Genomic DNA, 26,255 nt, shown 5'->3' on the forward strand with positions numbered 1-26,255 from the left:
TGAGCCTGAACTTGCTGATTTTCCAGGGTTCTGGACATGAGTGATGGCTGTGTACAAACATCTAGTATGAAGCAGCTTCTTCAATATACAGAGCACTCTCCCCATCAGAAGCACCACAAGCAGCTTTTTGGTAGATTAATAGTAATTTTGCTTTCTCTGCCTTTTCCTTGATCTCTCTTTCTGCTAATATTTATGACCTGTATCTGTGTCTCTCTGATCTTTGAGGCTTGAAAAACATTTCTGCATCCCCACATGATAGCCTTAGGATCTGAGGAAGATTCTCTCAATACCCTGAGGAGATAATAGCAAGAGGATGACAGTTCCTCTCAATGTAAAACAAAGGAATTATTACTTTGCAGGGCATTTGGGATATGAATTTCTACCACACCCACTCTGATAATATATGACAATATGAAGGGCCTTCTGATTTTTTTCATTTAGCCTTCAAAATGGTCCATATTAAGGAAAAAATAGTTGGGATTAATAGAATGCATTCAACTTTCTCATAACTATTCAATCCTATGCTTTAGAACTTTGATTTTAATTAATTTTTTTCTTATTCACTTTCTAACCCACTCACTACTTCCTCCCTGTCACTCCAAAACTTTTCCTCTATCCTCCCTCTCATTCTTCTCAGAGCAGGTGTCCTCCTCCCTATGTATACTCCCAACCCAACATTTCAAGTTTCTCTGAGGCTAGGTGCTTCTTTGCCCACTGAGGCCAGACAAGGAAGCCCATCTAGTAGGACATATTCCATGTATAGGCAGCAGATTTTGGGGTAGCTCCATTCCAGTTATTTGGGACACATATGGAGGTCAAGCTGCACATCTGCTACATATGACCAAGGAGACCTAGGTCCAGCCAATGTATGTTCTTTGGTTGGTGGTTCAGACTCTAAGACCCCTAAGTGTCCAGGTAGGTTGACTGTTGCTCTTCCTGTGGAGTTCCTATCCCCTTTGGGCCTGCAATCCTTCTGTCTATTCTTTCATAAGAGTCTCCATCCACACTTTGCCTGTGGGTGTCTGTATTTCTCTGAGTTGGCTGCTAAATGTCACCTCTCAGAGGACAACATGCTCCTGTCTCCAAACAAAACTGAGTAGCATTAGTAGTGTTAGGGATTGGTGCTTGACCATGGGATATGTCTCAAGTTGGGCTGACTATGGCTTTACCATTCCCTCAGTCTAGGCTTCCTTCCCAGTGCGTGAATTACTTTTAGACAGGATAAATTTGGAGTTGAAAGACTTTATGGGTGGGTTGATTTCTTTATGGTTCCACTGGGGTTCCTGCCTGACTACATAATATGGCCTTTTCAGATTTCAGATCCCCCAAGAAGTGAGCCACAGCTAAAGTTACCCCATTGATTCTTTGGAGTCTCCCTTATACTAGGTCTCTGTCTCATCCCAAAAAGATTTCCAGTTGCAGATTTCCATTCATTTTTCTTGCCATCTCTGCATCTTTTCTGTTTTTCCTCACACCTGATCATGAATACCCCATTTCCCTCCCAAACCCCTCTCCATCCAAGTTCCCTTCCTCCATCTGCCTCATATGACTATTTTATTCTTCCTTCTAACTGAGATTCAAGCTTCCTCCATTGGACCTTACTTCTTGTTTAGTTTTGGTCTGTGGAATGTCACATGTTACCTGTATTTTTTTTTTTTTGGCTAATATCCTCTTTTAAGCCAGTACAAGGCATGCATGTTGTTTTTGTACTAAGTTACCTCACTCAGGATAATATTCTCAACTTCCATCCATTTGCCTGAAAAATTCATGATGTCTTGGTTTTTAATATTTGACTAGTAGTCTATTGTGTAGATATACCACATTCTCTTTATCTACTCTTCAGTTGAGAGACACCTAGGTTGTTTCCAGTTTCTGGCTATTATTAATAAAGCTACTATGAGCATCGTTTTGCAAGTATTTTGTGGGATGTTGGAGAATCATTTGGGTATATGCCCAGGAGTGGTGTAGCTGGGACTTGTGGTAGAGCTGCTTCCATCTTTCTAGAGAAATACTAAATTTATTCTCAAAGTGGTTGAAAAGTTTTCACTGCCACCAGCAATGAAAGAGTTGTTCCCCTTGCTCCACATGCTCAGCAGCATGTGCTAACTCTTGAGTTTTATTTTTAATTTTAACCATTCTGATGGGGTGTTAGATAGAACCTCAACAGGACTTGCTTTTTGACAAAAATGTCAAACCCAAACAATGGAAAAAAGAAAGTATCTTCAACAAATGTTGCTGATTTAATTGGATGTCAGCATGTAGAAGAATGAAAATAGATACATATCTGTCACCATGCACAAAATCAAGGGGGTCAAAGATCTCAATATAAAGCTGGATGCACTAAATCTAAAAGAAAGTGGGGAATAATCTTGAACTCATCATCCAGAGTGAGGTATCTCAGGCTCCAAAGCACATGCATGGTATGTTCTCTCTAATAAGTGGATATTAGTCAAAGAAATATATCCAGGATACAATCCCTTCTCTGAACATAGTCTCCCTTGCTGGTCACCTGGTAAAGTCTTGTAATTTGATAAAGTTTGCATGTATGACATGATATACACCCTATCCCTCATACATGGTATCAGTTGATATTTCATGAAGAGCAATGTTACTTAGTCAGTCTGAATCAGAAGAAGACACATCATTGTGATAGTGATTCAAAAGCATTAGCTATCACTTGTGCCACAAGCCAAACTAAAACATATTTCTTAAATTTGGAAAATATCTGGACTTTGTGAAAAATCTTTAATACAGAGTCACGTCACAGTATATTAACATTCTAAAACAAATGTATGTCATCATACATTTATGTGTATACTTATGTGTGACACCTTACCAACATGTGTCTAATTTCCTAAACTTTCAATCCATACTTGCCAAGGTGTATAGTTCACTGGGGCACAACAGTTTTAACCAGTATTTCTAGCACTTTCCATAGCAGATGAAGCTCTTTTAAGGTCTGTCTGCTGAAGTGAAGAGTATTCACATTTTTACCAGTCTTTCATTTGGTTGTAGTATTCAAATTGAAATCAACATCTCAATTATTTATCTCAAGATTAATGTTAAATAATTATGTCAAGAGTTAAAATTTTTACCAGTCTTTCATTTGGTTGTAGTATTCAAATTGAAATCAACATCTCAATTATTTATCTCAAGATTAATGTTAAATAATTATGTCAAGAGTTAAAATACTTAAGAACTAAGGAGTCCTTCCATATTGGGACACATAAGGAATATACTATTTGATTATTTTTTTGTCAATTGTAAAGTGAATAGTGACACTTGAAAATGAAAGAAGACATTATGTTATTTGACATAGAATTGTCACACACACACTTACATATATAAACATAAATTATATAAATATAATTTTATTTTAACATAAATTATATATATACATATGTATATGTATATATATATACATATATGGAAGTCAAAGTGCTGTTTAAATAGCTGTTTCTAGGAAAGATTATTTTAAAACAGACTTTCTGGTATTGTCACATAATTTTCTGCACCTTTTTTCATAATGTTCTCTGATCATAGATCAAGAAGTAGAGAAGTTATAGTGTAGATCTGTCCACTAAGCCAGTGAAGAATTCCCTGAATACAGACAGGTACAATAGTCATAATAAACATTAATAGTGAGGAGGAGGAAGAGAAGACTATCATCATGAGACAGGGTGTGCCATAGAAGGTGTTTATGACAGGAATGGAAGGAACAAATGTGGTCTAATATACATCATTTCTCCTCTGGTAATCTTGATGCTGGTTTGTGTGGCCTCACCATGAAGTGGAGCAAAAGGCAATGGATCATGCCCCCTTAGCCACCTCTAGAAGAAGAGAGGCATGTATTTCTATAAAACATATACTTTCCAGATAAGTATATACGTTTATTACAGCATATATAGCCAACAATATACCAAATGAATAAATATATGTGTACATACAAATGTATATTCACAATAAGTAGAAAAAACAATCAGCCTAGATATCCATCAAATGAAACATATCTAATGAAAAATTGAAATACATCCAAGTGGAATTTTATTCAGATACAAAGAAATCTGAAATGAGGAAATTTGTAAGAAAATGTCTAGAAGTATCAGAAAATTAATACTGAGTGACAAAATTCAATGCCATGTGTTCACTTTGATAAGTGGATCCTAACTATAAGTGGTTAAATTTTAATCATTTATCTGGGGTCTGTAAAGTTTGAAAGTTAAAAAGATATGATGGACCCAAAGCCACAAAACACTACATGCTATTGTCAGTTTTTTTGATTGCACACCAGAAGGAGGTCACAAATCCTTGTTGCTAAAGACACCATGCATTTTAGTAGAAGAACATAAAGAACTAATAATGAAATTAAATTGAAAGTATACTGCTCGGTTGCTAAATTTCATAGGTCTAGAACATGCCCTTCAAATCCTAGTGAATTTAAAAAGTTATCATACATTTTTGTGAGCTGTGGACTTCATATCCGGCCATAATGTCTGTCTGTTTAGCAGTATGCTAATTGCAGCAGTGATCCTTATCATAAGGTTAACCTAGAACTTTCTGTTTCAGTCTTTGACACACTGAGAAAAGTATGTCAGAAAAGAAACACTTTCTGGGTAAAAGCATTTGGTAAAAGTTACAGAGTCAATGGATGTACTTCATGCAAATGGAAAACAAACAGAAGTAAGACACTGGAATTTAAATCAAAAGTTTAAAATGTGGCAAACAAAACAATTATTTAGTATGTAAGACAACTTAACAAAGGAACACCTCTCAGTTCCCTGTCTGCTTCACTGGATAACTTTTTAATTAACACAGGAAGACAAGGCCTGTAGGAACAGAGTTGGTTTACACTCAGCTTGACTGTCATCATTGCTGCTTCCTGGAAGGACACCTGTTCACTATACTCCTAAGAATGCAATATCATTGTCATTGAAATCAATGAAGCCAAAAAAAAAAAAAGAATGACCAGTGAGCTGTAACCAACACGCACGTGCTCTCAGCTTAATCCTATAAGCTGCAGTTCCTCAACAACCTCTCACATAGATAAGTAATTTATTTGACAGCTGGGATACCCCAAGCAAGGAGATTTTTGTTATGGTCTGCATCACAGTGGGAGGGAAATGTGTAGTTTGGGAGCAGTAATAAACACCCAGATGCTCAGCCTCCACTCTGCTGATCTTGAGTGTGAAATCTGTCCCTGAACCACTGTCGCTGAACCTGTCTGGGACCCCAGAAAATCGGTTGGAAATCTCATAGATGAGGAGCTGTGGAGACTGGCCAGGCTTCTGCATGAACCATTTCAAATAGGTATTTCCATTTTTGTGTACAAGGCTCTGACTAGACCTGCAAGAGATAGAGGCTTGATCTCCAAGACTGACAGTCAGGGAGACTGGAGTTTGTGTCACCACAACATCACCTCTGGAAGCTGAAATAAAGAGAAGTACAGAGTCATGAAAAAACCTCATGAACAATCTTGAAATTTTTTTATACATACATATATACATACATAGATATTTTATACATACAATTCTTTGTATATTAAAATTCCCATCCTAAGAAAACAAGAGAAATGGGAGTCCCAAGATGCATTTATTTATAACTTAGACCAGCCTATCCATCTGTGTCATAATCTTCATTATAGCACAGGTTCTCTCCCATCTGGAACCTCCCCCTGGAAGCTATACACCCAACAGGCCCCATCCTCGAAGATAATACCTGTCTTCTCACACATGGCACAACACATGAAGTGAGCAGTGTGGCCCAGAGCTACTGCTCCTTCTCCATTCTCCTTTCTCAATTCCTTCTGTCCTCACCTGAAATCCAGAACAACAGCACCAACAATCTACCAGGCAAATTCATTTTGTGGAGGCAGCCTGAGGAGACCTTTCACTCACAGCAAGGTGTCAACCAACCTCTTTATCCAAAACTGGCAGGGGTGGCTCCTCCCTTGAGAACCATATGCAAAGACCTGGGTTGGTGTTGCAGTGAAGATAGAGGGAAATACCCTGACAGCTTCTCATGATTGCAAAAATAACAAATCCTCTTCTAGATTGCAGAGGTCACCAGTGCTCACAGATAAGCACTGGAGAAAGTAGAATGTTACTCGCATAAAGGTGTCTCCTCAATGGAGGAAATATATACTTGGTTTTCACTCCAAATAGTGGGAATGGATCATTAACTTGATTTTTTGTTGTTGTTGTTGTTTTGTTTTTTTGAGACAGGGATTCTTTGTGTAACTTTGGCTGTCCTGGAACTCACTCTGTAGACCAGGCTGGCCTCAAACTCAGAAATCCACCTGCCTCTGCCTCCTGAGTGTTGGGATTAAAGGTGTGTGCCACCATGATGATCCTTTTTTATCTATAAGACCTCACCCAGATTCCTCAGAATTTCCCTTGCTAGGCCTTAATCTTTAGTTTCCATTCTCAGTCAAATGAATCCACCCTTAGGGGAGAAGTCACTTGTACTTTGCAAAAGAGTTTCAGTGTAGTCTTGTCTTAGGTTTATTGTGCAAATGAAATTGAGATAAAAAAATTTTTTTCAAATGTTATACTGTACTTAAAGAGGTATAAAATATACTGTCCTGATGTCAGACTGTAGATACTTAAAATACCATCAGCTAACTAAGTCATTCCTTGTCAGAGACCATCCCGTGAGAAAGTGAGCCCTTCATAATCTCCCTAACAGGCCAAATGGCCTCGTGCTATGAGCTGGTTATCACCCCCTTCCTCCCTATTCCCTTCCTGGCACCTGAGGCGGTGAAAGCTAAATTATAGTCCCCAGTCCCCTCTTCTCTATTTCTTCCTGAGTTCTCATGACATCCAAGGTCATGAGTTACGCCTGAGCCCAGCCTGACACCCAAGGCTGTCAAGGAGGATCAATGTTCCAGAGATAAGATGCAAAGTGCCCACTGCCTGGCGCCTGACTTCGGCCCCCATGTCAGCAGATGCCCATTTCTTTGTTCTTTGTATAATTTTCGCTTGACCCCTCCCATATTACCTGCGATGTATGCTTTAAAAAGAAGGCACCTCAGCATAATAAACGAGACCTCGATAGGTACCCTCAACAGAAGAATGGATACAGAAAATTTGGTGCATTTATACAATGGAGTACTATGCAGCTATTAGAAACAATGAATTCATGAAATTCTTAGGCAAATGGATAGAACTTGAGAATATCATCCTTAGGGAGGTTACTCAGTCACAAAGAAACCACATGGTATGTACTCACTGATAAGTGGTTATTAGCCAAAAAAGTTTGGAATACCCAAGATTCAATTCACAGACCATATGAAGCCCAAGAAGAAGGAAGACCAAAATGTGGATGCTTCAGTGATTTTTGGAAGTGTGAACAAAATACTCACAGAAGGAAATATGGAGACAAAGTGTGGAGCCGAGACTGAAGGAAAGGCCATCCAGAGACTGCCGTACCTGGAGATCCATCCCATATACAGTCACCAAGCCTGGACGTTATTGTAGATTCTGGGAAGTGCTTGATGATAGAAGGCTGATATGGCTGTCTCCTGAGAGGCCCTGCCAGAGCCTGACAAATACAGAGGAGGAAGCTTGCAGCCAAGCATTGTATAAAGTTATTCACTTTCTTACAAAGACTAGAACTAAAGTGGAAAGGCTAATAGGAAACATTCCACAAAAGATAATATTATTTTAAAGTAGAAAATTTGAAGGCTGCCTCAATCTTTCATTTTTATAGCCTTATTTATTTTTTGAAAATGTCATACGATGGGAGCTATCCCAGATCCCCCTCCCCTTATTCAGTCAAATTCATGTTCTTTCTCTTTCTCTTTCTTAAAAGTCAAAAACAGAACAAAGAAAAATACAGAAAAGAACAAAATTGAACATAGACCCTATGTATTGGCCATGCTGATATACCCAGGGTCAGTCCATTGAAGAAAACTGATTTTTCTTCTCCCACCAGCAATCAACTGTAAATAGCCTCATGACTAGGGATGGGACTTTGTGTCTCTATCTTCTTCACCATGCTGTGAGTTTGTTTATTTTGAAATGTTTGCAGATGTGTGTGTGCTGTTACAGTCTCTGTGAGAGAATATGTGCATCTGCCCTGTTGTGTCTGGAAAACGCTGTTTTTTGAGAAATGTCTCATTCTTAGCCGATACTTAATGAGTACATAGGATCCTGGGCTTTCTAAGAACCCAAGATGTATAAAAATGGATCCATGGCTGAAGAATCTGACATTCTGATTCAGATAATGACATTTCAGACAAGAAAGCTACTTCTAAATTATATATAAATAAAATTATTTATATGTATTGGATAGCAAATATACATGGTTATTCATAGTACACATTATACATAAATAAAATCATGACATCATTATATTGAGGATGTAACTTTTCTGTTGTACATTTTTCAGTAGCTATTTGCTCTTACTTCAAATCCATATATCATTCCTGAGCATTCAAAGACCTGTCTAGTTCTTCTCCTATTCCTTTCCAAGCTGTAACCATCACTGGCATTGTTTATTATCTTTTAATTAAATAATTTAATTAATTAATTAACAATTAATAATTTTCTTTAGCTAAATTTTCTCTCTCTTACACACACATGCACGCGCACGCACACCTTCTCTGTTGATCAACTTGCATGAAACGTGTCAGTCTTCAGGAGTGAACGTAAGTTTTAAGCAACCTCATCCGTGGATCTAACTTTGTGGGGGAAAAAAAACATACCCAAGCAGTGGCCAGCAAGACAACAGTAAAACATAACAGGGAAGTAAATAATTTTGTAAAGAATGCAACCATTTTAGGAAGAGAGTTAGAAAGTCTACCTTGGTCTTCAGGGAGTGCACTCACTGAGCCCAGCCTGACACCCAAGGCTGTCAAGGAGGATCAATGTTCCAGAGATAAGATGCAAAGTACCCGCTGCCTGGCGCCTGACTTCGGCCCCCATGTCAGCAGATGCCCATTTCTTTGCTCTTTGTATAATTCTCCCTCGACCCCTCCCATATTCCCCGCGATGTATGCTTTAAAAAGAAGGCACCTCAGCATAATAAACGAGACCTCAATAGGTACCCTTCCTGGTCGCCTGCCTCTCTTTCTTTTCCTCCCATCTCCTTCCAGGTTTGCAGTCCCCCTCACACCCAGGAATAACTGAATCCCGCGGGACGGGATAAGTGGCGCCTGACGTGAGGGCGAGGTCCGGATCATAATTCCTAATCAGTGGAGGTTCCAGAGAAGTTTGTCGAGACCCCAAGAATTTAGAAGTAGTGAAGGACACCTTCTGCTGCTCATGGAAGAGGGAGAAATCCTTGGTGAGTTGAGTCATCTCCACTTCAGGTTATGTGAAATAAGCTATCTAAAGAGGCAGCCTTCATCAAAGGTTTAAAGAAAGGTTTAAAGATTTCTCTCAGAGAAAGAGGAGTACGAGTTAAAAAGAAAGATTAGATAGACTTTTTATTTTCATAGATCAGGTATGTCCATGGTTTATTATAGATGAAGCAGAGATACATTGTAAAAACTGGTGAAAGGTAGGTAGAGATTTAAATGATAAACTAGCTAATGAGGGTCCCGATGCGGTCCCTGCAACTGTCTTTTCTTATTGAAGAGTAACTGTCAGAAGCAGCCACTGTGCCTCCTCTCCCTTCTCTGGCAGTATTCCCAGAAGAAGGAGATCAGGAAGTAGACTCTGAACATGAGAGAGAGAAAATAACTTTTAGAAAAGCAGTTATCCCCTATTTGGGACCTTTTAGCAAAAAAGAGAAAAAATGAAAATAAGCTATTTCTGAGCTCTCCTGGGAACAGAAGGAAAACGGAAGACGTCCTGCTTCCTCTCTGGCTCCTATGGAGATATTCTTAGCTCTGGTTAGGATATCTGTGTCCCTTTGAGACACCAAGTTCTATTCCCTATCTGTCTACTGTCTGTTTTTGATGCACCAAATTGTCCATATGTCTGTCAATTCATGTTTGTTTTTGTTTTGTTGTTTGAATGATTGTTGTTCTGTGTTTCATGTTGAAAAATATAAATGGTTAAAACTTTAACTGCTGGCTGTCCATCCTTTGATTTAGTTTAACTTGTTTAAAAAGCAGTCTCAATTTGCACAGCACAAACTGATAAGTTAGCTGCACTGTGGCTGAGAGTCAAGTATAGCTAGAAAAGCCCTGCTGATTGCCAATTGCAAACAGAGCTCTTAAAGTGGCAGGAAGTCTTTTGCTTGTAATGGAAAGTTAGCTTAAAATTGAGAACTCAGGGTTAGAGTCATTCTAGACAACATGAACCCAGGAAAACAGGTCTTTAGATACTTCAAAATAGAGATAATCTTTGGGCCAGGACTCTGGCAAAATTTTCAGATTGAGAAATGTTTGCAGTTTGGATTGACGATGAGCTTAGAGGGAAGCAGCCTCAGCGAGGCTTGTGTGGCACTTCTTTTGTTTCGCAAACCTTGACTAGAGAAATTCGTGGGACTTCAGCTCTCCCTCCCTTTCTTTTAGCTGAACGAGCCTTGTTACAGACCTAGCCAGATGTTGTTCTAAATAAAGTTTAAATTCAAAGTTTATAAAAGGTCAATCAGGATGTGAAATTTATCAAGACATTGCGATTTGACTTGCCTACTTTATATAAAGTTATAGTGTACAGAGTTTGCTTATATGTATAAGTGTCTTTTCCTTGTTCCAAACAACCATTAATTTGGTTATTGCAGAATATTGATGTTTGATCTATTGCATACCATCGTATTAAGTAAAATTGATAATCATTATCCTAAGATAGTTAAAAAATTATTTTTATGCATGCTTGTAAATTCATGCATGCATGCATCCCATTTTCTGTGTTTAAAAAACAGCCCTTCTATGGGAGGAAAGTATATGTGAATTAGATCACACACTTATTCTTTTGAGTTTTCTCCTGTTTCAGCACAGATAATTAAATTGTGTGCTGTAGATGGTGTTTTAAAATGTTGAACAATCAAACTTTAAGTTGTATATTAATAGTCAATATTATATCTCAGAGCTTGCAATTGCTTATGCGACTTATAAGAAAAAATACTGTTCCTTTAAGAAGATTGTTTTTGGGCAGTTAAGACATTGTCCTGGGTTGCCTGGAAAAGACCCCCAGGATTTGCTTTTGTGTTATAGATGTTTACATAAAGCTTTAACTGATAAAGATTACAGATAGCTCCTAAAAAGATACAAACTCAGGATCCTTATAATTATTTGGGTTTTAGACTTACTGATCAAGCTGTTTTTCTCTAGAAGATAGTTATTCACAAAGACAACTTAAGGACTTTCTCTTATTTCTGATTAATAAATAAATAAATTATACACATGTGACTATAATAACTTTTCAAGCATTCTAGTTACAATCTCTCTTCAAGAGAAACAATTGAAAGTTTAATTAGTCACTGCTCATGTTATATTAAAACCGACTATAACAGTCCAGTATTTAAGTGGTTTTGTCAACAATTTTATAATTCTCAAAGACAAGGTATTATAGAACTTTAAAAACTCTATCTTCTTAAAACAAAAAAAAAGGAGAAATTATACCCCCATGCACATTATTTAAATCATACTTTTATTTTTAAGAATTTTGAAATTCAGATGTCAAAGAACTTAATAAATGCCTCATAGTATCTTAAAACTAGACATAATCATGTCTAGGTGAGCTGAAAAGGACCCACTCATTGACACATGGCATGAGCCTGAACAGAAAGTTATTATGGGGAAAAGGGGGCAGTGTTTCTGTTTTTTCCACAGAATACTGCAAAAGCATGTTAGCTTCCAGAATGATTCCTGTGACAGACTGACCTGTGAGTTCATGAGTGCCCTGGCAGTGATGACAAGAAAGCTGTGTGAGTGCACAGAAAAAGAGGAATCAGGGAGAGCAGCCACTTACAAATAAGATGAAGAAACTTCCTATCTTTGCCATGGGCTACAGCAAGGAGAGCCAACCTGGTGTCAATTTGAGGACAACTATAAATGAGGACTCGTGAGGCAGAGAGACTGCTACAGTGTATTTAACAAGATTTCATCAGAGACACTGTTTTGGGCCATTCAGGCCAACTCCCCTATAGCTGTGAAAACTTTTGTACCTTTCCTATATGCTATATTGTTAGATAATTTTAAGAGTTAAGATCACCAATCTTGACAAGTCTTTTCATATTCATTGTAATTGTTGTCAATTAACTAATTGTGTAGATCCTAATTTAGATAAGGAATTTGCTGTTATGATTTTGTTAAAGAGACCTGCTTATGTTTTGCTGCCTGTTAGAATTAGGAAATGATCCTTGGTTTAAAAATCTGGGAATGCAAACTTGAAAAAGGTCAAATGAGCAATTTTAGGATTTACTGCTTTAATTGCAATTTTAACTTCAGTATCTACCACAGCTTTAGATCAACAGCTGCATACTGATCATTTTGTTAATGATATGCATAAGAATATTAGCAACTTATTGTAGATAAAAAATTGGAGGCAAAGGTTAATGTCTTAGAAGTAGTGGTCTCAGCAATAAGACAGGATATAACAAATATTAAGGCTACAAGGACAGAAATTTCAGATATTAGAAGAGTGTTGTTTTTACTCTGACAAGACTGGCTTAGTTCAAGATAGCATAGACAAAGTTAGAGCTAGTTTAGAAGAGAGAAAATGCAACAGAGAGAAACAAGAATATTGGTATAAAAATTGGTGTTCTACTTCTCCTTGGGTCACCACCTTGCTTCCCACACTTTTGGGACCTTTCATGGGTATTTTACTGCTTTTGTCTTTTGGCCTCTGGGCCTTTAGAAAATTAATCAGTTTTGTTAAGTCACAGATTGAAGCTGCTTTAAGTAAGCTGGTTGCAGTCCACTACCATCAGCTGGATATCCAGGACTCAGACGATGAAGATCCTCCTCCCACTGAGGCAGAAACAGCAACTCATCTCCAGTTTTCCACCCTTGCTGCTAATGCAAATTCCCCTTGGTTCCTCAGGCTTTGGAGACAATAGAGACGATAAAGGGTGACCTCCAGCTCCTACTATAGCTTAAAAGCCACAAATTGTGGTGTTACACTTAGCATAATTCTTGTAGAGGCCTTACTGAGTCTGAGGTTGACAATTCTCCTACCGGAGCTACACAGAACTCAGAACTGTGCATGCTGGTCCGTGATAATGCGAATCCAGTATGGGCCCAGCATGGGTGCAAACTAAGTATTACAGGGGAAGGTCCATATAGACCGTTTCTGAGTTCCCTGAGAGACAAACCCGGTTTGAGAAGAGGTTGTTATCTAGTTTCAGTTACAATTAAGAATTTTTCTAAGGCTCTGCCTCACCTCCCCAAAAGATACCAAGAGCCACAAGTGTGGGTCTGTGATAGCAGCCACGGGAGGAATCGGGTCAATGTCCCCCCAGCCATGGTAATGCTCGGTCATCCAAAGATGAGAAGATTATTTGATCACCTCAGTTAAGTGTGGCCTTATTAAATTTAATTCAGAAGGGGGAATTCCTACCCAAGTTTCTTTCTTGCCACAAACTGTTGCTTTCTCTGCCACCCATGAAACTTGCAGGGACCCCCAAAGCTGGTACAAAACATGAGGGATACATCCCTCAGAGAAGATAATAAAATTCTCTTTAAATAAAAATTAGACAGTCAGGAAAATTAGGCCTTTTGCCCAAAGGATTGTTACTGTAAGACAGTAGAAGTAGCATGTGCTCTATTCAGTCCACTGAGACAAAGCAGTTTGAAGAATTGTTAGGGTGGTTGTTAAGAGAGAGGGAACTAATAATGTGAAGAGTTTTCCAGAAAGAGTAATCACTGTCAATTACTTATTTTAAAAGACAGGGGAATGCTTTCTGCTACTCAGATCCTGTAAGGTTTCAACAAGGCAGGCACATTTGAGTCTGGGGCATCTCATGTTTCCTGGTTGACAGGCATGTTCAGACGTCAGGGCTCACACCTCACATATGTGCCTTGAAGAGGGAAAGGCATGGAAAGAAGCAAAGGCAGCTTCAATACCATTTCTAGCTTCTCTCTGAGAGCTCACCAATGTACTACTCCCTGATTGTCCACAGGGGAAAGGTATTGTGCCCATGTAATAAAGCTAATGCTCTGTGGAAGTGTTTGTGATGATGTCACAATGGTTGGATATTAATCTTCACATACACTTTATCAGAACCAGTAATAATGTGTTATAAAACAGGAAAATATTTTAACAATAATTTAATAATTATCTACATACAAATGGCATAATTTTAATTTCTAGTTGCTTCACAAGTGCCATCTTCTCTAAATGGAGCATTCACAGACTGAAATTCTATTCTGCTATAGTATAATTTGCTGGTCCTTTGGCTGTGTACCTTCAAGAACAGTAAGATACAAGCTCAGCAGAGCAGGCACTGCAGCACCTGGCAGACCTGTGGTGTAGTAGTTTCTGAGAGTCTCACAATACATACAGAATCTGACCTAGTTCAAGATTTTATGTGTTGAGGACTTAAGTTTTTGGATACCCTGATGAGAAGTATTCTTATCCTCATTTTTACCCAGTTCACAGGAGCACAGCATAGGAGGGAAGATTCTTCCTCATTATCTCAGTAATGATCCAATAGCATAGGCTGAAATTTGGCCTTTTAAACCTCCTTTTCTAAATGTTCCCCATTTGTACTCATGCAAGAATTTCTGGGCTGGATTTAAATGCATAGGTTATGATCCTACAATTACTGTAGGCAGAATTGCTGCACACATAATCAGGATGTAGTTTACTGTTCATCCTCAGAGACTGCTTTTTTCAGTGTCAACAGACTAAATGCCATTGTCAGTGATCTATCACCAGCCATTTTGATTTAATAGGAAATTGAAAGTGTAAAACTCACAGACAATAGGAAATTCAAGAAGGAAGACTACACTAAAGTGTGTGTGCTACAATTATACTCAGAAGGAGGAAGAAAATAATCTCAGGAAGTAGAGGGAAAGATGAATCTGAGAGGGAGAGAGGGTAGGAAGGAAAGAGGGGTCAGTTCTGATACAGGAGGAGATCTGGGAGAAGTTCAGAAGGTCAGGAATTTGAAAGGAGGTGTGTAGCAGTGAGGGAAGGGGAATTGTGTGTAGCCACTAAAAAGTCCCAGATGCCAGGGATTCAAGAGGTTTCCAAGACCCAACAGGGAGATTAGCAGAAATCCCCAACAAAGTGGAGAGGACCTGTAGAGACTATATCCAGTTGCCAAGTTTGAATATGCTTGTCCTAGGGAGTGGTACTATGTGGAAGTGCGGCCATGTTGGAATAGGTGTGCCACTGTGGGTGTGGGCTTTAAGACTTTCACCTTAGCTGCCTGGAAATCAATCTTTCACTATCAGCCTTTAGATGAAGATGATGAATTCTCAGATAATTCTGCACTATGGCTGCCTGGATGCTACTCTATTCCTACCCTGATGATAATGGACTGAACCTCTGAACCTGCAAGCCAGCCATAATTAAATGTTGTTTTTTATAAGACTTTCCTTGGCCACGGGTGTCTGTTCACAGCAGTTAAACCCTGACTAATACACTAGTGAATAGGCACAGCCCCCTGTTGAGGGATGGGAGCACCTACCTCAAAAATATTAATCCAGAATAACTTCTGTCAAAAGGAAACAGAGGGATAAAGAGTGGAGCAGAGTCAGAAGGAAAGGCCATCCAGGGACTGCTCCACCTAGGGATCCATCCCACCTACACTCACCAAATCTAGACATTAGTGCTCATGCCAAGAAATGCTTGCTGACAGGAGCCTGGTATAGCTATCCCCTGAGAGGCTTTGCCAGGGCCTGACCAATACAGAAGTGGATGCATGCAGTCTAACATCGGACTGAGCTCAAGGAGCCCAATGGAGAAGTTAGAGGAAGGACTGAAGTAGCTGAAGGGGTTTGCAAAACCATAGAAAGGAAAAGAATATCAACCAACCAGGACCCAAAATTTCCAGGGACCAAACAACCAACCAACCAAAAAGTACACATATGGGCACCCATGGTTCCATATGAATATGTAGTAAAGGACTGGTTTAACTGCCATCAACGGGAGGGGAGCCCCTTGGTCTTGTGGTGGCTCAATTACCCAGCATATGGGGATGCTGGGGTGCTGAGAGGGGGTGTTGGTGGGCTAGTAGGGACGCACCTTCATAGAGGCATGGGGAGGGCTGAGGATAGAGGGAGTTTGTGGAGAGGAATTAGGAAGGGGGATAACATTTGAAATTTAATAAATAAAATAGCCAATTAAAAAAAGAATAAAAAGAAAATGAAAGGGTAGGAATTTTCTAATATCTAACTGCATAATAAGCTTCCTCCTCTTGTTTACTTAAAAAAAAATCTCTGTTCTACTCTGTAATCAGGTGATTGCTGTGTGGGAACTTTGTACTAAATTACTATGATAAAATCTAATTAACAGCATTTTATTACATTAATTAATGTAATTAAATACCATGATTCTCAGTACATGCAAAATCTGAAAGAGTGGTTTACTTAAAAATGTAAATAATTTGAACCTTCCCATCTGTTGTGAACTGAGTACTTTTAACATATTCAGTCATTTGACAGTAAGTTAAAATCCAAACTATCCCCTAGTAGTTTATTGTGATTTCCCTTTCAGCAGGAGTATCAGTTTACATTTCTCAATAAAACTTTGTTATATCCCATCTAAAACATATGTCTCTTTTACGTTCTGGAAATATTCTGAAAAATATATACATGAACTGAAAGATCCTGACAGAATGAAAAAGGTCACAGAAGCCCTGAAATTGGCAAAATAGATTTCATTGTTAGCACAACTAACTTCACTGATTTAGAAAAACAATGGTGCACTATGCTCTGGCTGTTCCTTGAAACTGTGTGTATGCCAATGTTCTGACCGCTCCTTTAACCCAGGTGTGTGCCCACTGCTGCACCTCACTGCCAGGTGTTTGTGATATTGGGTGCTGGACTAGAGTTGGAAAATCTCCCCAGTAACCACAGTCGAGGCCAATCCAGAGTTACTGCACCTTCATTAGACTCGTTCCTTGTTTCCCTCCCATACCCATTTCTTGGGAAATCAATCATTTTAGAATAGGCATTGTTTAGATCTGGAAATCCCCTACTCCCCCCTTCTCTTTTCCCCTGCTGAGGGCCTATAAAAACTGGGATCCCTTTCCCCTCAGTGTCGACTCCTCTACTCGTGAGTGGATACAATAGTCCCCAGAGCTCTGGCTTTCCCCGAATAAAGCCTCCTGTGGTTTGCATCAAGTTTGGTTTCTCGTGAGTACTTGGTGGTCTGCTATTATCCTGAGGCTTGGGCAAGGGGCTCCTCTCAGGGTCTTTCAGGACAACATAAATTTCAGAGGGAAGCATGTCAAATAAAGGATTATATGTGCTGCCCTCTTGGAACCCCTGCAGACTGCAAACCTATGGATTACTAGTATACCAGACTTACTTGAAAAACAAATATTTTGTACACATCTGGGTGTGCATTGTGGTAGGACAGAGAGAAATGCTTTCTCTTTCATCTTTAAGTTTCACACTTTAAACTGGGCGTGGTGGTGCATGCCTTTAATCCCAGCACCCAGTAGGCAGAAGCAGGCAGATTTCTGAATTCAAGGTCAGCCTGGTCTACAAAGTGAGTTCCAGGACAACCAGGGCTATACAGAGAAACCCTGTCTTGTAAAACCACACACACACACAAAAAAAGTTTCACACTTTACTTATGTATTAATTTAATGTATATGAGTGCTCTATCTGCATGTATACCTACATGCCAGAGAGGGAATCAGATCACATTATAGATGGTTGTGAGTCAACATGAGGTTGCTGGGGTTTGAACTCACTACCTCTGGAAGAGAAAACAGTACTCTTATCTGCTAAGCCATTTCTACAGCCCCTAAAGTATCAGATTTGAATAACATTGGAGAGATATGAATCAAATAAGAAGCAAATGACATAAACTCACAAAGAGTATATATCTTCTACAAAGGACCTGAAGTTCCATCTTCTTCATCTATGTTATATTTGGTAGAACTTATGCGTGCACAAAGATTCTGGAAGGTTCCAAGCAGAGGGAACCTACTGGGGAATGCCTTTGGCTCAATTTTCAAAATAGCATGAGCATCCTTCACTGAGTGGACAAATGCCAAGCCCCCTGACAATTTCCAAATGTTTTTTATGAATGCCTACTGTATATATCTCTTTCAAGTTTCTTGAGCATATATTGCATATTCTGATGCTGAACTTTTCTTAAGTACATGGCCATTTTTGAATGACTGTTTCTTCTTAAATAACACTCAAATACGTTATAGAAATATAATTAACCTCAGTTGCTCATGTATACTCTCCCGGATACTTTAAAATTTGTGATTGGTTCTCATTGTAGTCTGACACTATTTCCCATAACCATCAGGTCACCCTATTTATCTGGAATCTGACCTAAGGTATATCTTCTAATTTTCCATCTTCATTTATATCAGTTAATATAATGTTCAAATCCAAACAATCAATCTTATGATTCTTTCCCAGAGATAAATACCAATTTCTGTAGTGTTTCATAGTGTAATCCCAAATCCATTCACAACTTCAGTACTGAGCCCCATGCTAAGTAATGCGAGAATAAGTGAGACCTACCATGGTCTCACTTAACAAAACCTATCCAGTTATCTCACATTTTCCTTGAAACAAAATCACATTTTTTTCTATTTTCAATGAAATATCTGGTGCATAAGTCGGACCCCTAAACTAAATTTAGATTTGATTTTCATTTTACAATTCTATCTTCCAAATTTGAACTTTTTTGCCCTTTTAGATTAACATGTTGTGGCAAAAGACATTCATTTCTAATACCATAAACATTTGCAATGTTTTAAAACTCCAAATTCAAGGAACACTTAGGATTTTGATAACCCAGTGATTTCACAGGACGTATGTATCTAGTGATGCTAGAGCCACATACTGTAGAAGTATGTGTACTATGAGAACATAATAGAAGTAGGGCTTATAGAGTGCAGAAAGAGAAAATAACTAGGAAAATTTGCGTTTTCTTCTCAGATTTCAAAGTCTTTTTCATACAATAATTTTAAAATAGGCTTGAAAGAAAGCTTATTAGAATTGGAGAGTGAGACCATACAGTTAGCAAACTATGTGATATTCTAGAGGGGTCAAAAATGCATTCTCCCATTATGGACTGTTCCTTCTTCTTTGTTCTTCTAGCTCATACCTCATGTTTTTCTCTGCCATCCAGAACAGTTCCAATCCCAGGAACTTGCCTGGAGGCTCCTATATTATTATTTGAACTGAAGAGCCATTGGTAGTCATTCAAGTATATAACAGAGATTTGATATTAGACTTGCATGGCTGCAAATTTCTGTAATATCTGAAATATACAGATATATGTAGATGTTTGAGGAGAGCCAAGCATAGATAAGGAGTAAATTTGTGAGGAAAAATATGTAAAATGTCTTCTTTTTTCAGCATTGGACATAAAGGACATCAGTGTAAAATTCTGGATTAGTGAATAGGCAGTGTGTGCACAGGCCATATAGCTTTCTAAGACATTGTCAGAGACCTATGTATTGAACAATGGTTAGAAAGGGTAACAAAAATTGACTTGGATCTCTCCTTAAGCTACAAAAGTACAAAGCACACACCCTCTCATCTTCATATATTAATGATTTTAGAGAGTAAAATCATGAACTCATGTTTAAGAAGTTTTGTTATATCTTTGCTCCCAAGATTTATGGATATTATCAACAAATCCCAAGAAAACTTACTCTATGAGATATATAAAATCAAATTGTATAAGACTATTTAAAGAATAAAATGCAGAATAAAATCTGATAATAGCGGAGACCAAACCATATTTAAAAATATTTGTTAAATTTTCTAGCATGTCTAAATCATCAGTGAGGCTAGTTTATCCTATATGTCCTACATAGTCCCTTTTCTTCCTTTTCTCATTAGTTTCTTTTGTAGATAAATGTGATGTTTGAATCGAGTAGCAGATTTATAGCATCTCCCCAACTCTCATGGCAACTGGCAGGTGGCCTACAGAAACTTTGAAATTGGGAGCTCTCACCTGGTAAATGAGATAACCTGCAAAGGTGCTGTCCTTGAGGTACTGGTATAAAGAACTTCCTAGTCCCCACATTTTTCTTCGTATTGCAATCAGAGAACTTGGCTGAAGGCTATTGCTGTAAAGCTCTTAGTCTTGAGAAACAGGTCCCAATTCTCTCCTGTGAACTCTGATTTCCTGCAGAGACCCTAGCATGATGTCTGTCTTTTGTTCTAGGGACTAAACTCTCCCTTCAGTGCCCTATCAGGCAATTTCCTTTGGTTTTTATGTCCACAGCATTAAGAATTCTTATAATAGATCCCCTGGTTTTCTGCTATTCATCTCAGTGTCCTCTGAAACCACAACACCACACATAACCATTTGATTTTGTTCATTTAAAAAGTTTCATTTCTAGTTCATGTCAGAGAAACACAAATGTTATTATATAGAATCTAACAAACACAAATGAGAAATAACAATTTGTTAACTATCTTTCTGATATGACTTAATCCAAGTAATGTAAGATATAATGTAACACAAGACCCCCCCAACCAGACAGTCACAAATTGTCAGTCAAATTGCACACCACCTGGAATTCTTATCCATACAAATAGAGAAGACTGGAGTAATAGAAAAAAAATATAGTTCCCAAATCCCATTCCACTCCCCAAGATTCTTAGAATCCTAATCCACATATAATAAAGCACACAGCTATTTCCCCAAGGATCATCAGAGACTGGCTGATTTTACTGAGCTGTAATACTTAAGGATGACACCCCCCACCCCCCACCCCAACCACTCATCACTCAACTTTTGGACTCACCTGCTTGGTGAGGCTCCTATGTCTTGCAGAGGTTCTCATCAGAATGTAGATCCAGGACATCACCACTTACACCATACTCACCATGTGACCAGGATCCCAGCCCAGCCCCTACTGCCTGATCCTCTTTATTCCTTTTGTAAGAGCTATAGCACTTTTCAGCATTCCCAGCTAGACTTGAGTGAAGTGATCCCTATTTGTCCTGGACTGTGCTTCACCATCTCCAGGTCAGGTGGGGAGCACCATCTGATGCCCTAGAAGGATGTGGTAGATTCCTGACTCAAGCCATTCCAGACTTTTTTCTATCCTCTTCAAGCCAATGTACTGGATGTATCTGGGCACACTGGAAAGAGAGGCTGAAGCTAGAACCACAAAGGATGATGTTCACTTAATTTAAGTAATATGATTATCTGCAATTGCCTCCAGTTTCCTGCAATTAGGATTCTTTTATTTTATTTAATTTTTAAATATATTTCTTTATTCAGATACAAAGAAATAATACATTGTAATTTTTCCACATAAAGGATATAGGTGGAAAAAAATTGTATTGCTCAAGGTAACCTATAAAATTGTGTGCTTATTTGGAGTAGTTCTTGAATCTGAGAAACTAGAAGCAACTGTTGGAGTAAGGAAGGGAAGGAATGATCCTAATGGTGTAGAGGAGGTGATTGTGGAAGGGAAAATTAACATTAAACTAACATTAAAGATGTTGTAAATGGGGGCAGAGGGAGGTACTCACAGGGAGAAATACAGAGACAAAGTTTGAGGAAGAGACTGAAGGAAAGGTCATCCAGAGATTGCTCCACTTCGGGATCCATCCCATATACAGTCACCAAACACAGATAATACTGTGGCTGCCAAGAAATGCTTGCTGACAGGAGCCAGATATACCTATACCCTGAGAGGCTCTGCCAGAGCCTAACCAATACAGAGGTGGATTCTCGAAGCCAACCAATGATTGGACTGAGCACAGGGTCTGCAATGGAGGAGTTAGAGAAAGGACTAAGGAAGCTGAAGGGGTTTGCGACCTCATAGGAAGAACAACAATTTCAATCAAGCAGATCCCCCAGAGCTCCCAGGGACTAAACCACCAACCAAAGAGCATATACATGGATCTATCCTTGGCTCCAACCACATATATAGCAGAGGATGGGCTTGTTGTGTGTCAATGGGAGGCACTTATTCCTGTGAAGGCTTGATGCCACAGTGAAGTGAAATGTCAGGGCAGGGAGGCAGGAGTGTAGGGGTTGGTCAGGGAGCACCCTCATGGGAACGGGGGAGGGAGAATGGGAGAGAGCAATTTTAGAGGGGAAACCAAAATGGGGATAACATTTGAAATGTAAGTAAATAAAATATCCATTAAAGAAAAGGAAAAAAAAGGTGTTGTAAGCAGCCATAAAATAATCTATTATTTGATCATTTTCATATATATTGATTTTACTAATATAAAAGAGTTTAAATAGACATGGACTGCATAGGGCATAATACTCAAACCAAAAGCTTTCCGTGGCCAAATAAATAGCCCTGTGCCCAGACTGTATTCTTGTCCTTCAAGATGTTGATCAGAAGTATACAGAGGATCCCCAAAACAATACACGTAATTATCATTGTTCTTGATTGCTTTGATGGTTTGGATGAGAATACACTCCAGAAATTCAATTATTTGAAAACTTGATTTCTTAGAGTTTTACTGCTGTGAACAGACACCTTGACCAAGTCAAGTCTTATGAAGGACAACATTTAACTGGAGATGACTTACAGGTTCTGAGGTTCACTCCACTATCATCAAGGTGGAAACATGGCAGCATCTAGGCAGGCATTGTCCAGGCAAAGCTAAGAATTCTACATCTTCTTCTGAGGGATGCGAGTGGAAAGACTGACTTCCAGGCAGCTAGAATGAGGGTCTTAAAAGCCCATGTTCACTCCAACAAGGCCATACTTCCTATAGTGTTACTCCCTGGGCAAAGCATATACGAAGCATCATAGTTGCTCTCCAGTTGCTGTCACTGTACCAGTTGGAGGAGTGTCCTTGTTAAAGGAAGCACATAATTAGGGGTAAATTTTGAAATCTCAAAAAAATGCACAATTCCTTATTTGTTTTTTTTATTTTTTACATGCAGTTAATATGTGTGCTCTCAGCTGTTCCTCTACCAAGCATGCCTTCTCTACATGATCATGAATTCTAACCCATTCATTTTTAATTGTTTGCAGTCATGAGTTTTATCACAACAATACTATTACAATTAAGAGAGTTCCTAAGCAGAATATTATAGTGAAATTCTATTTATATAGGTATCTACACCCATTTGTCAAAGAATGTAAAAAATCAAGTCAGTATTAAGTAGAGACAAGGGAAATATTGGTGGATAGTTTTCATAGCACCAAAGAGTTTTATATAAGTGACTAAGGAGAAAAATAATGAGCAGTCTTCTGCAGCTGCTATGAACCCTGTGAACTGCAATAATGACTTTGCATGTAAGATGTAAGATTTGATCATGTGACTAAGATTGACACAGATGTTATAGGTTATCCAACAGTTTTTCAAAATTAGGATTAAGTCCTTACCCACAGGAAGCAACACATGAATGGTGCTGCAAATCTGACCCAAAACAAAGTGTTCACAGCACCCAAGACTCAACTAACTACTTTTATTTTGCTAAATGGACTCAGTATCAAACTATCCTCCAAATTTATATTTCTCTACATGTAGATTATTATACCTTTCAGATCTCATTAAAGACATTTCTTTGTACAGTGAATGGTGACTTACCAACACTGTAACAAATGTATGAGTCCACAGACAAGTCATTGATGTACTCAGCCTAAAATGGGGCATCTATATTACCTGTCATTTCCAAGGCTCAGGGACCATTACAGAAGAGCAGTATGAAAATCATAAGAGTCCATGGTTGTTTTTGACTTGAATTTTATCTTTTGAGTACAGTCTGTTTATTTCATCCATAAATTATGGATCTATTTGTTAGATTTCTTTTGATTGATTTTGGTATATATTCTATTCTGTGTATATTTTAGATAATAATTTCTTGTTGAATGCATAGGTTCCATTTGTTCTAAGGATTCAGATATTCACAAGTTGACTCTTTCAACATCTATTTCTTACAAAGTCTCACGTAATTTCCTATTAGTGCATCACATGGAATCAACAACTGGTTCCTAAGCCTGGCATGTATGTCACCAATAATCTTACATGAAAGTAAGAGACAGAAAAAAATTATTCAATCCAGCACATTGTGAGGTGGGACAAATATATACAGACAGCTTGTATAGTCCTGAAATAAGATTGAAGATAAAATATAGGGCCAATGATATGCATATTGATGTGGTCTTGGTCAAGGTGCTGTCTTGCCTACCACTGACCATAATTGATTGCACTTTTTCTCATGCAGTAAGGCATTTTATGAAATATCACAACTGCAGAGAATTTGCTACCTCTTCTCCTAGCATGAACACTCATGGATTATTCCCTTTACTAGGAATTCATTTTTCATTAGCTAAAATTCAGAGGAAAACAAGTATCTCTTAAGAATATATTCACTTTGCCATGCTGGATATATCATGTTACACCCCAAAATAAGGAACTTACCAGGCAGCTTTGTCAACTGAAGCAGGAGTGTTTTTGTTCAGGGCTGTATCACAGTAGGAGGGAATTCTAGATCTTGCATACCATTATAAATTCCCATATGGGCACCCTCCACTATGCTGATTTTCAGAGTGAAATCTGTTCCTGACACACTGCCACTGAACCTGTCTGGGACTCCTGAGGCAAGGTTGGACACCCAATATACAAGCTGCTGAGAAGACTGTCCTGGCCTCTGCAGATACCAATACAAATAAGTGATGCCATTACTATGTAGGAGATGTTTAATAGACCTGCAGGAGATGGAGGCTGACTCTCCAAGTGTGACAGGTTTGTAGAGTGCAGATTGTGTCATCACAATATCCCCAGTGGCTCCTGCAATAAGAGAAATAAATGGTTATGTACAAATGATACAATGAAATGACTTTCCTCCCTATATTTTTTCTACTTATGTGTTCACGATTTTCAATTATACTCTAAAAGTGTTCCATACAAAATATGGCTGAAGATGAAGGCCCGAACTGGGTTCTGTCCCAGAATCTATGTTGTTCTGCAGTCCACTGGCTCTCCTGCTCAGACTGGTCTCTGAGGGACCCGGGACACAAGATGGCTCTCCCACCTTCTCAGGCGGCCAGAGCCCTCCTTGTTATTCACATTTCTGTATAAGTAATTCTGAAGTAACAAATTTCCTTTTAAAATCTTGACTTTTGGGTGTGTGTTTGTGTATATAATAAATGTGCCAATTTAATAGCCTTTCTAAAAAAATGATAATCAAGAAAGAAATGAAGGAAGGAAAAAGGAAAGAACAAAAAAAGTTAATTAGAAAGAAAGAAAGTTAATTAGAGAGAAAGAAAGAAAGAAGAGATGAGCATATCAGAAGCCAGTGCTGAGTAAAACAAATGAAGGTAAGGACAAGAAGTAATTCACATGTGCTTGATAATGTAATAATGGAAGAGACAGACAGACTGAAATCTTAGTGTTTCCTTACTCTGAGAAGGGAAATATTATATCTCTTAGCAAGGCTAAATACAACACAGTACCCCGACATTCCACATTAAAAATGTAGAATTATGAAACATACATGCTAAGTATGTTTAACTACTGAGTCACCTTTCAGGCTCCTGGAAGTGTCTTCTGGGAAAGTCAATCCTTTGGCCTTGATGAATGATTTCCCATTCTGTGTTCATTTGCACTGTGAATCTATCATGTAAGGAGAGCAGATTCTTTGATTATATGTAATATTGTTTTTTTTTAATTTTGAAATATTTATGTCGAACAATTATTCATATATTTTGTATTCAAAATAATATAACTATTTACTTCATTCATATATTATTCTTCACATTTTATTCTGTCCCATCTTTTTAATTTACTTTCTCTCCTATGTACTTTTTTACTTTTCAAATCTCAGTTGAATGAATCCATACAGGCCATGCCCTTCAGTGTCTTAATTTTCTCAGTACAATTGAGTTTTCAAGGTTCTCCAGGTTCTGTGAGTAAATAAAATGTCTCTATTGTTGTATCTTCTAGTCATGAAAACATTTGTTCAACAATATGAATGTTTTTATTTTTTTTAACCTTGAGAAAATTTTAAGGCACTATTAATATTTTTGTATCAGATTATACATGAACATATATTTCCACGTATCGTTAGCAGATGCAAAGAGGACTATTTGGGAGCCTTAATGTCAGATATAAAATTGAAACCTATTATAGTTTAGTAACTGTAGATTTTTTTATGTTGCAGTGTCAATGTTTTGCAATGTACATTTTTTTTCATGTCACTGGATTCTTATTTTAATATTTCTGTTTTGCTTCCTTGTATGATGGAGAGACTATAATTTGAAGTATTTATGCAGAT

The sequence above is a fragment of the Mus caroli genome, unplaced genomic scaffold (genome assembly GCF_978045245.1).
Source record: "Mus caroli unplaced genomic scaffold, Mus_caroli_1 scaffold_7, whole genome shotgun sequence".
Taxonomy (NCBI): domain Eukaryota; kingdom Metazoa; phylum Chordata; class Mammalia; order Rodentia; family Muridae; genus Mus; species Mus caroli.